Source organism: Macrobrachium rosenbergii, chromosome 4, assembly GCF_040412425.1.
Source record: "Macrobrachium rosenbergii isolate ZJJX-2024 chromosome 4, ASM4041242v1, whole genome shotgun sequence".
NCBI classification, from domain to species: domain Eukaryota; kingdom Metazoa; phylum Arthropoda; class Malacostraca; order Decapoda; family Palaemonidae; genus Macrobrachium; species Macrobrachium rosenbergii.
The window spans coordinates 5,160,110-5,172,500 of NC_089744.1; the positions used below are offsets into that span (position 1 = coordinate 5,160,110).

Here is a 12,391-nt window from a genome sequence, read left to right on the forward strand (position 1 = left end):
ACGGTGTATGTATGTATGTATGTATGTATGTATATATATATATATATATATATATATATATATATATATATATATATATATATGTGTGTGTGTGTGTGTGTGTGTGTGTGTGTGTGCGTGTGTGTGTGTGTGTGCGTATCGCCACGAATAGAAGTCACCTATCCCTCTTAAGAGTGCAATGATGCACTAGGTTAGCGCAATTCACATATTCCATTAAAATAGATAAGGTTGAACACATGGTTCCCATATGGCTTGCACATGGCCGAGTGATATAGAAAGTGGACTTCCAATTGAGCAACGATAACACCACCTGGAATGAGGAAGGATGTAATCCTTACGAGGGGATAAAAGGACGAACAATGACAAATGCGCTCTCAGATCGCGAATAACTAGAGAAGCGCCCAGCCCTGGACTCCAGACACTTTCCCTTGCCTCATCCGCTCCATCAGAGCCCTGATTTTCCCACGTGGCTGCTTTGAGCCTAAGTCTTCCTTTGTGGTTAAGCTCTTAATTCATGCCCTCCTTGATGGCGCTGAAGACGAGATCCCCTGTCTCCTACGGAAAGGAATGTACCCAAAGCGAGGTTTTGAATCAGTCACAACCCTATTATTCTTCTACTTAATTTGTTTTCCTTTCTAAAGTTCGATCTTTTCACGAGACCTGATTTGTTTCGTACAGTTCGTAAATTATTCCAGCTCATGTTCATTCCAGTGCCTAGAATAGAGTTACTCGGCACCTTATGTGCAACCCCCTCGATTCCACCATTCGCTGCTTAAATCTGTGTGAGTAACTGATGCATTCTCGTTTGCAGACGGAGTTGCTAGGTGTGGAATCATCTGTTCACCCTTGAGCTTCTGCCGTGGTTACAACCACTGCCCCTCACCCAACGGTGTCCCACGAAGTGGATTTTTCCCCTGTTTATGTTATTGAGTAAATTACTGTAATTTTAGTTATTCGACAGCAATCTGTTTTCCCCCGTCTGGTTTTGCGAATTCGCCATTCTTCTGATTTAATTTATTAATATAAATATAAGTGATTTTAAGTGAACTCTAAGTGTTTATCTGAACTTTCCCTGTTGAAGTAAAGCCTTCAGCTTAATTTTCTTGTATGGTGTTCACCTGAATCCACACCTGCAGTCAGAACTGAACCCATGCAGTAAGTTCCCTATTCTACCCCAGGTAAAAATCTAACATTGACTTCCTTGCTCAAGATTTAGAGGCCCTCCTACAGGTAATTCTTTAACAATATATATATATATATATATATATATATATATATATATATATATATATATATATATATATACATACTGTATATGTATCTTTGTATGTGTATGTGCTTGTATGTCTTTACGATTTTCATATATATATATATATATATATATATATATATATATATATATATATATATATATATATATATATATATATATATATATATATATAGTGCGTGTGTGTGTATGTACATGCAATTGCGAGCTAATATGACTTTAGAGATCTTACCTTCTTCAATTCCTTCGAGAAATACCTGAAGTGCTGTGAAATTCTTTGGCTCCATCAGTTGTCCACCGGTCCCGATGCAATAGTCCTTAGCTTCATACCAGCTCATCGCTTCAGTAATATGGACGCAGCCAATCCCGAGTACCAAAGTATATCCATCATCGCAAGGCGAGTCATCATCTAGGAAATTCAATTCTAATTATTTTGCTTGTTAGTGATATAGGATTTGCTGATCTCATACTGAAATCTTGTCTTTATATATATATATATATATATATATATATATATATATATATATATATATATATATATATATATATATATATATATATATATATATATAATATATGTACACACACACACACACACACACACACACATATATATATATATATATATATATATATATATATATATTATACATTTATATATGTAAAAGTGAATGTCTGTATATTTGTGCGCTAAAGAAATCAGAACCGCTTGGCAAACCCAGACAAAATTTGCCACATGGGCCCCCTATGTGACCCTAGGAAGCTTATAACTCAAAATCAAAGCCCTACCCCCGTGACAGACATCAAACACAGACAAACTGAATGTAATTTTCGTTTTTACCAATTCCGTCAGGTTTTCCTTCAGGTGCTTTATGGGTTAATGGTATTTTTCGCCTGTGCGCTCCAGGTTTTCTTCTAGGCGCTGTCAGACGTATGATAAACCGGCAAAATTTTATCCCCTATAACATAAGTTTTTAATCATAATTTACTTAAATTTTAATCATAATTTATAATTATTAGTATAATTGTTAATTACCTCGATAAAATCAACATTGAAAACCTATATCTATAATTTCTATAAGTATAGATACGTTTTCGATAATGTCTGTTAATAGAGATCCGTTTCCTGTAGTAACCGAATCCGTAGATCAGTCTTCCCCATCTGCACATGCGTAGTATCTGCTGACTAATCCCAACATGCAAGGTGTATGGTATTTCGTAACGTTACGGTGGCATATTTCGTTATAAAGTCGATTTAAATGAGGTTTGGCAACACTTCACTACATACTTGGTATTCATGCTTGTCTTTGGTGGGGGGGGCAGGTAGGGGATCGGGAGGGTAGGGGAGACCTGCGTCTTATGGATTTCCTCACAGTGAGAAAACTGCACAGTTACTTGCATGACATGGCTAATAATAATAATAATAATAATAATAATAATAATAATAATAATAATAATAATATCATCATCAGTAATTTCAACTCAATATAGTTATAAGAAAACTGTACAGTTACTTGCATGACATGACTAATAATATTGATACCAATCTTCTGTAATAATAAAATCCGAGAGGATCTGATCTTGTTCGTCCTCCCCTGCAGTGGAGACATGACACAGCCACCCCGCCCTCCCCGCAAACTGGTTTGCCCGTCCCTGGTGGGGGGGGGGAGGGGTAGGTAAGGGAACAGGAGGGTAGGGGAGACATCCACCCTCCTTCTGCAAACCTGCAACATAAATAATTAAAAAACAACTAACAATAAATGCTTTTACAACTCCCTCCCACGACGGGAATGTTTTACTTTGATATACCTCATGACACCGTAACTTCAGGGGTGACTGCTTTTGCGTCATAGTGGCCATTAAAGGTACAGACTAATTGTTGGTGTGAAGATTAAAAACTTCTGGCCTTCATACGTTGTATATTTGTTACCTATCCACACGCTGCTTTCTTTCACTGTAGCCATTTTGGGCAATTCGAATTCTTAAAAAAAAAACACTGCTTTTGCTTTGTTAATTGTTGTTCACCGCTCTCAATAATTGTTGGAAAAGTATTTAATCTGATAAAAAGTCACTGAACGAAAATTGACAATTTTAATTTCGTTAAAAGTTTTATTCGCATGACGAGTATTGCTCCAGGATCTTTAGGTACGAATATTCTTTATACGTCATTAAAAACAAAAAATGGCATCTCTCTGATGAAGAAAAATAATGAATAATTAGCACTTAAAGAACATTTGTTCATTAAAAAATCTTTTAAAAAATGTTCTATATTGAATTAAAGTCTTTGTAACGATTAACATAAGCACAAAGACGAGATACGTTTCAATAAATGACAGCTCAGGTTTAGAATGCTAAAGCCATAAGGAAACTATAACTGTAGGAGTAGCCATTGATGTTATCGGCTCTGTGGAGTTGCTGGCTGATGTCATTCCAAAAATGTCGGATATTTCTGGGGGTTACTGATCCGTTTTTTTTTTTTTTAGCTCCATTTTTTTTCACATAATGTATGAGTGAATATTAGTTTCAGCTGGTACATGGGAGGCTCCACTTGTAAAATGCGGCCACTGTTAACGTTACATTCATACTTTAACACTTGAATCGGGGATGAAATTCCTTCACAGGAAACTTTTCTAATAAAGCCACTTCATACACCTTCACAGAACAACCAAAATCCAACACCAGCACCCTTCCCCATTACACACTTTATTGCGTTACTTCTCTCTTGCATTCAACGCCCATACTCTCCAGTACCTCTTCCAGTTCATCCACCCACCACCTCTCAAGTCTTGACCTATCCTTTTCCTTCCTAACTGCTGCGAATTCAACACTTCATTCACCAACGTTTAAGTCTCAGTTCTTAGCGCAGTGACAATAAAAGGTATGGAGTAGCGTACTACAAGCCCATATCATTACGTGACTTTCACACTCCGAAGAGCAGTGATAATGCTGGCATTTCCCTTCCTTTGTCCCGCACAGGAATGGAAATGTTGGTGCCGTTTGTCTCTACCGTTGCATTTTTATGCGGACATAAATTCAAAATATAATCGTTTGCCTTTTGCTCGATCAGCTAAAGACAGCATGAAGTTACAAAGGGGATATTGATGTTTTATGAAATTTAGCCCGTTAAGCCAAGCACTGAAGGGGCACTTTCGGCCATTCAGTGCTCAAGGTAGTGAAAAGAGGGGGTTGGAGCTGTTGGACAGCGAGACGAAGAGATCCAGAAAAATGAGATGAAGTAGCCTACAAGGATCTAAACGTGAAACTGTGAGAAAGTTAAGTATACCTTAGTTTAACCAGGCCACTGAGCTGATTAACAGCTCTCCTATAGGGCTGGCCCGAAGGATTAGATTTATTTTACGTGGCTAAGAACCAACTGGTTACCTAGCAACGGGACCTACTGTACAGCTTATTGTGGAATCCGAACCACATTATTACGAGAAATGAATTTCTGTCACCAGAAATAAATTCCTCTAATTCTTCATTGGCCGGTGAAACTTAGAGAAAACCCCGCATTTATACAAAGTAATAGTTAAAGAGGCTGGACAGCGAGACTGAAGATAGGAAGCGGGAATGAAGGTAAAGTTAAAGGCTCAAAGGTGGGAGCAGTTAGGGGTCGAAGGGACGCGCGAACAGCCTTCAGTAATGCCTAGGATGCACCTTCATCGGGGAGAGAGGTCGCCTCTGATTCCCTGCCTGCTACCCTCCAGCAGAAGTGTCCCTCTTCGACGTCCGGTTCTTCTGCAGCATCTGAAGCTACGCTGTAAAGGCTGCACATCCCTTCTTGAAAACACATCACATTAGACGAGAGCCTCCTGATTGCTGTTATGGCGCACGTGGTTGAAGCTGGACTGACTGTTTTCTCCAGGAGTTGAGCTGATGAATCGTTTGGCTTTGTCGCTGGGGAGAGGACGCTTTGTGTTTCTGTTCCATTTGCTGAAAAAGCAAAGACTCAGCGGAATAAATATGTACTGCATTTTTAACTCACGTCAAAGATAAAGTGTGCACGAAGGCTTATCTTCCACTAGCCTCGAAGTGATAGAGATATGTAACTGAAAGGGTATATGAGGCCATTCATATTATAAAAATCATAAAATGAGACTAACGAGCATCAGAATTGACTATAAGTTTTTATAATTTGTTAAAATGTAGAAAATGGAAATGTTTTAAGCATATTTAGCTTCGGTGTGGTGTTAAGAAAATGGAAATGTTTTAAGCATATTTAGCTTCGGTGTGGTGTCTGTTGATGCTCAAAATATGAAATGAACCTCTCTCTCTCTGTTTCTTTATGTACGTCTCTGTGAGTCAAATTAAGGAATTGCTTATAAGATTCACTCGTCACTTTTATATTTAGGTATTCCACGTGGAAGTCATTTTAAAAAGAGGAATAATACGTTTGCGATAGTCATTTCCTTACCTTCAGATCCCGTGGCCAATATCAGGAGCAGCACTGCCTTAATGTGGTGTGCGCTTGACATCTCGAAGCATACTGAACGAAATCCAATTTGACTGCCCCATATATCGTATCCAAAGGCTGTTTGTTTTCCTTTGAGAAAATAAAATGTTGAATTTTCTTTCCCATTTAAAGCTACAATTGGTTTCTTTCAAAGAAAAAATTGAGCTATAAAAATCTTGATTAACTTGAGTTTGTAAAAAAGTGAACCCTGTAAGAAATATATGATTTTCGTACTTGTAAGGAAAATATTGCAAAGTAAATATGATATCTAGGGCGTTTAAACATTTTTTCAGACTGTTATTTACCAACACATCATGAACTTAGATTAATTCCCTTTCTCTCTCCCCTTTTCTCATTTCTTAACTCTGATTATGTTTTAAATATGTTATCGTATTCTTGAAACCAATATTCATGCCAAAACACATAAGGAATAGTAATGTATATATATATATATATATATATATATATATATATATATATATATATATATATATATATATGTATGTGTGTGTGTTACAATTTTACCAACGATGATACAATCATCATTGTACTTGGTAGTAGGAGCTACTTGTCAAACCTGTCTAACTGGCCATTTGGCAATCCAAGATGGCAACCAGTTTTTTTTTTTTCAAGATGGACGTCATATTAACTTTCGAAAGTTAATTGGACGTCTTTTCTCCCCAGATTGCGAAATGTCAGGAGGCGAGCCGCGTACTTGCAAAAATAACACTGCAGCCGGAGATGCAAATGATTGCAACATGGATTCTGCCGCACAGCGCTTTGCAACATTTTTGGTAAGGTCTTTTGTTGTTATTTTACATTGATAAAACCTTTGTCCGAGACTTGAAACAGTTAAAAATGGTCTGAGCATGCTTGAAAATATATGTATCGACACTAATATCGTTTAGATTTACAAAATTACATAAATTGTTATGTGATTTATTTCTTTTAGAAGTTACAATAGAGGCCATCTTAAAAAAAAAGATGGTTGCCATCTTGGATTTTCAAATGGCCAATCACTTGGACTTGGCTAAAAACGATTAGAGAGTTACCGTGGCAGATTTGGTTTTTGTTTCACTGTATTTTGCATAAGCTTTTTGAAAAATTACATTTATTATTTGAGTTTAGAAGTGCCACAATAAGACAGATAGGTAGAAATGTATACAAGATCGTCCCCTAAAATATTTAAAAGTTTTCAACGTCAAATCTAAAACAGAAACGAGTCCAGATTAAAGAAACCAAGTGATAATATTAGGCCGATTAAAAATGTACCCAACTTTAATTTATAATATTTTATTTTATTTCCAAGGTATTCAGAAAACATTGAACGACTATTGACATCAAAGTTTGAACACCAGGATTAGCTCACTAATAGCATTTGTTAATGGGTTTGGAATTATCAATGAGGCAGTTGTAATTATCGGAAACTTTTCAAAGAGGGAATTATAATTTTCCAGCGGGGCATCGCAAGCAAATGATGTGAAATAAAAACAAGAAAAGATAGATAAGAAACGGATATCACAAAGTGCAAAAGCTGAGCAACATTTTTTGATAATAGTTGGCTAATCAAAGAGTAAAAAGGTGGCATTCTTTCCAGTGATTGTTATTTTCAAGGTAAGGGGCAAATCTTGCGTTCAAGGGAAATATTTTCTGTTAGGTAGAGATCAATAACTATTAAGAAAGTAGTGTAAGTGCAGTAACCAAGTAGGTTAAATGTGCTTTATGCAGCTATTGTTCCATGATGAAGGAAATCATATGTCGAAGTACAGCAAGGACTTATACTCTTTTACCATCTGTCGCCCATTCAGGTGACAATAAGAACATATGTGAGTTTGATCAAATTTCAGCAAATATTATCTTTAACATTTGATTTCCTACCCAACTGGTAATGTGGGACAGCAGAGACCTGATATAGTCAACCTGGGATTATAGATGTTTAAGCTGAAGACAATGGTGGGGTATAAAAAGCACCTCCCCCCCAACCACCACTATCACCACCCCTCAAAAAATAAATTTTTTTTTCCAGAATAAAGCTACGTTTTATATTTATATAATTTTTTTTTACCAAAAATCTTTTATTATAACATTTGCATATGCATTCGACAATGTACAACAAAAAATGAATTAATTTACAGTGAAAAAATTAATCAGTCCAGTAAAAAAAAATTTTTTTTTGAAAGAGGACTACATTTTTCCCGGAAATTTTCACGAAGTTGATAATTCTTTGTCGTTATTCATTCAACATAGATATTTTAACGATTCTCAACTAAAAAAACGAAGGAGTGTTTGTCAGTTATGATTATGCGATATATATATATATATATATATATATATATATATATATATATATTGTATATATATACATATATATATATATATATATATATATATATATATATATATATATATATATATTGTATATATATATATTGTATATATATATATATATATATATATATATATATATATATATATATATATATATATATATATATATATATATATGTGTGTGTGTGTGTGTGAAGTGTGTGTAGTGTGTGTATGTATGTAGAATATATATATATATATATATATATATATATATATATATATATATATATATATATATATATATATATATAGTTTGTGTAATAATATATTTAATGCCAAAAAATGTGAATAGCCATAAATGATTAATAGAATTACAAATAATGAATAGCTAAACAATCTCACGCTTCTATTAAATGGAAATTAAAGCGAAATATTTCGATTTTGCTCAATTTGTTTTACTTAACGAAGTGCTAAATTGTACTCCAGTGCAATGAAGTTGATGTTTACTCATTTCTTGTTTAAACATTTCATGAAAAAGACAAATGAATTTAATAACAAAACACATTCTAAATGATTTTACGGTTATTTCGTTATTTATAAATTTTTTTGTTTGTGATAGACAGAAAAGATGACTAGCAATCATTTGAATACTCACAGCAACAGCAGCAACTCTATACATATTAGCGGTTTAGCTTCGCTTCAGACACGTAACTTTATACGATAGGAATTCTTGTATTCATATTATATCTTGTTGAATTGATTACGCACATTATATATATATATATATATATATATATATATATATATATATATATATATATATATATATATATATATATATATATATATATATATATATATATATATATATATATATATATATATATATATATATATATATATATATATATGTGTGTGTTTAGGGAAACGTACTTATTCTGTTTGGGCATATTTTCTCTCATATGCAATTCTCATTGAGGTCAGTGGCATTATTAGCAGATACTATCTTCTTATCAAGACATTGAATCAGTCTATACTTCATTTTCTCTTCAGGCAAGCTTCTCAGGAATAAGGAAAAACTATTCACGATTCTTTCCATTTACATATTTCTAGTCGACGGACCGTTTCCTCGCTCCTCGGGGACGTCTTCAGGACTAAACTGCAAACTCACATACAAGGTTTTTATTACTACGCCTAAAGTTTAAAACATGACGTCATTAGGGTGCTGAATTTCTATTGGTCAGCGGGTCTCACTGTCTCCCTGGCGGTCTGTACGGCAGCAAGGGCATTCCTGTCGCTCCACAAGATGTGCCCTATGCCATGGCTTGCCCCAAAGGTCGTGGTCAAGGGCCTTGATTTCCGTCTCTGGCCGATAGTCTCGATTTGCTTAGCTGTCGGTAATCGTGTCCAGGGGTGTTCTGTCGCTCGAGTCTCCCTTCGTATTCTCACGGATGTCTCGTGGTTTCCTTGAAGAGGGGAGGATGAAATCTGTGTTCCTCTGAATGTTCAATGCAGGCCGTTGTTGATTTATACTCACAGCTTCTGCTATTTACAATCTATGCACGATCTCTGTGCTTTCTAATAATTCTTCCAATGTCGGTTTATGGTCGTGGTCGTCTACATAGTGTTCGAAAATTCCAACGCTACGTAGGCGACCACGAGAAGTAATAAAAAGCTTGTATGTCAATTTGTAATTTAGCCCTGAAGACGTCGCCAGTGAGCTGGGAAACGGTCCGTCGACTAGCATAAGTATATTGAAAGAAACGTGAGTATATATCCGGGAAAAACCGGGCCGGGCGTAAAGCCCCGGGGGCCAGGGGCGTGGGCCCCAAAAACCCCTTTTTTTTTTTTTGCTATCTTTTGTTTAAGGGGGAAAATGAAAATCGATGGGGCCCCTTTTTTCCCGGCACGACATTCACGTAAGCCCGTTTTTTGGCCCTCGGCTGTACTTTTGTATTTTAATTTTTTTTTTTTTTCCCCCCACCCTTAGGGTTTTTTTCAAAAATTAAAAATTATTATTTTTCTTAATTTTAAAAAACCTAGGATTTGGGTAAGCAAAATCAGGTTAAATCTCGGTTTTTTTTTGCCGTCCGAATGTTTGGGGAAACCCTTGTTTTAAAAACAAATTCATTCCCAAAAATTCTTTGTTAATTAAAAACCCCTTTAAATGGCGACCCCCCCCTTTTTTGGGGTTAAGGTCGGAAAAATCTTTTTTTCCCTAAAATTTTTTAAAAAAAATAAAACAGATCCCAAAAAAAAACAACAAATAAATTAATAATTTAAAAAATTGAAATAAATTTTAAAAATTTAAAATAAATTTTAAAATTTTTTAAAATTTTTTTAAAAAAAAAATAATAATAATAAAATAATTTTAAAAATTTTTAAATTAATAATTTTAAAATTTTTTAAAAATTTTAAATAATTATAAAGGTTTTTTTTTTGAGGGGGTTTTATGTTTTGGGGACATAATGCCAAAAAAGGGTTTTTAAACCCGGGGTTTTAGAACAAAATAAAAAAGGTCAAAAACTTTAATTTCAAATAAGAATACAAATTTTCATAATTTGCAAAATTTAGTAATAATTAAAAAAAATTTTTTCTTAGGGAAATAAAATGAAAGTAAGAAATTTTTTCAAAAATTTTAATTTTTAAGTCGATTGGTTTTTTTTAAATTTTTTTATTTTTTTTTAAAAAAAAAAATTTTTTGTTATTATAAGATCTTTATTTTTTCTTTCGTGTTGAATTGGCCCCAAAAAAACAAAAATTTTCTTTTTTCCCTTTTTTTCCCCCCCCCCCTTTTTTTTCCCGTTTTGTTTGCCTCGGACCTGTCCCTAAAATTTTTTTTTTTTTTTCCCCTTTAAAACCCTCTTTTTTCCCCAGCCCATTAATATAAAAAGCAAACCAAAAAAATTTTTTAAAAATTGCCTAAATTGGGAGTAATTAAAAAATTAAAAACTAAAAATTTTAAGGAAAATAAATGTAAATGGAATTTTTTTTCAAAATTAAAAAAAGTTTTTTTAAGGGAAAAAAAACACTAACAAAAGAAACCCTTTTATTTAACCCCCCTTTTTTAAAAAAACAAAATTTTGTACCCCCTTTCCCCCCCCCCGGTAATAAAAAAAAAATCCTTAAACTTATTGCTTTTAAAAAAGATGGCCACACATTTTACTGTTTATACCTTTAATGGTGAAAAGGGTTTTTTAAAAATACATAAATTATATTTTGGCAAGAAGTTTTTATCAAGAAAACTGGGCCCCCCAAGAAAGGGGGTTGCTACTTTGGGGAAAAAAAACTTTAAAAAAAAAAAAAACCCAAAAAAATTTTCCACGTGAAAAATTTTGACTACTTTTGGGGTTATCTAAAAACCCCCCTCTTTCTTCCCCAAAAAACCTTCCTTTTTTTTTAAATTTGCAATGCAAGTTAAGTTTCAAATTTCAATTTTTAAAACGTAAAGGGCAAACTTGGGGAAAATCACAGATCAAAATTTTTTTTTTAAAAAACCCCAAAAAAGGAGTTTCGGCCCCTGCGGTGCGGGATTTGAGGTTCCCAAAAGGGCCTTCGGCCCCCTGAAACCCCTTTTTTTTTTAGATTTCCCTTCAACCCTTTTCCCTTAACCCCTTTTAACAATTTTTAAAAGCATATTTTTTTGCCCCCCCTTTTACTGAATTTCGTTTAAGGGGAAAAGGGCGACTTGGGCCGGAAAATTAAAAGGAATATGAACACCAAAGGGGTAGGAGAGAAAAAATTTAAACGGATATTGCCCCAAAGAAAGCCGGGGGGGTTACAAAAGAATTCAAGCGTTTTGGGTTAAAAGTTTTGGGTCAACCCGGCATCAAAACTCTTTTTGGGGATTTTATCCAAGTTGCAGGAAAGCCGATTTTGAAATGGGTTTTCAAACCCCCCGAAAAGGGGGAAAAGACCCTTACCCGGGGAAACTTATTTTTTTTTCAAGGCTTTTTCCCGAGGGGAAAAAAAAATCCCTTTTTTTTTCTTCACCTTTTATACCCGGGTTTAACCATTTTTACTCCAGGAGTGGGTTTGCCAAAAAGCTTTTAGAGTGAAAACTATTGATTTTCCGCCCCCCGTTTTCTTTACCTGCTGGTTTTTTTTTTTTGCCTTTTTTGTTACTTTTTTTTTTTGCCCTCAATTAAAAAAACCCGGGGGGGGGAAAATTATGTTTCCACCCCCTTTCACAAACATCCAATTTTTGGCCCCAAATTTTTTTTTTTAAGAGCCATATCATTGAAAAAAATTTTTTTAAATTTAAATTTAAAAAATTTAAAAAATAAAATTTTTTAAAAAATTTTTTAAATTTTTTTAAAAAAAAAAGGGGGGGGAAAAAAGGGGGGGGGGGGGCCAAA

The 12,391-nt window shown here is 34.3% G+C and overlaps 1 protein-coding gene across 1 annotated transcript in view; it reads left to right on the forward strand.

The window, feature by feature from the left end:
- The window catches only part of LOC136830172 (oxytocin receptor-like), a 214,410-nt gene that overhangs the window by 49,132 nt on the left and 152,887 nt on the right, over nucleotides 1-12,391 (forward strand). The window contains exon 3 of the mRNA XM_067089431.1: nucleotides 6,408-6,517. The gene's annotated coding sequence lies outside the window, so the exon portion shown is untranslated. The remainder of the gene's footprint in view (nucleotides 1-6,407; nucleotides 6,518-12,391) is intronic.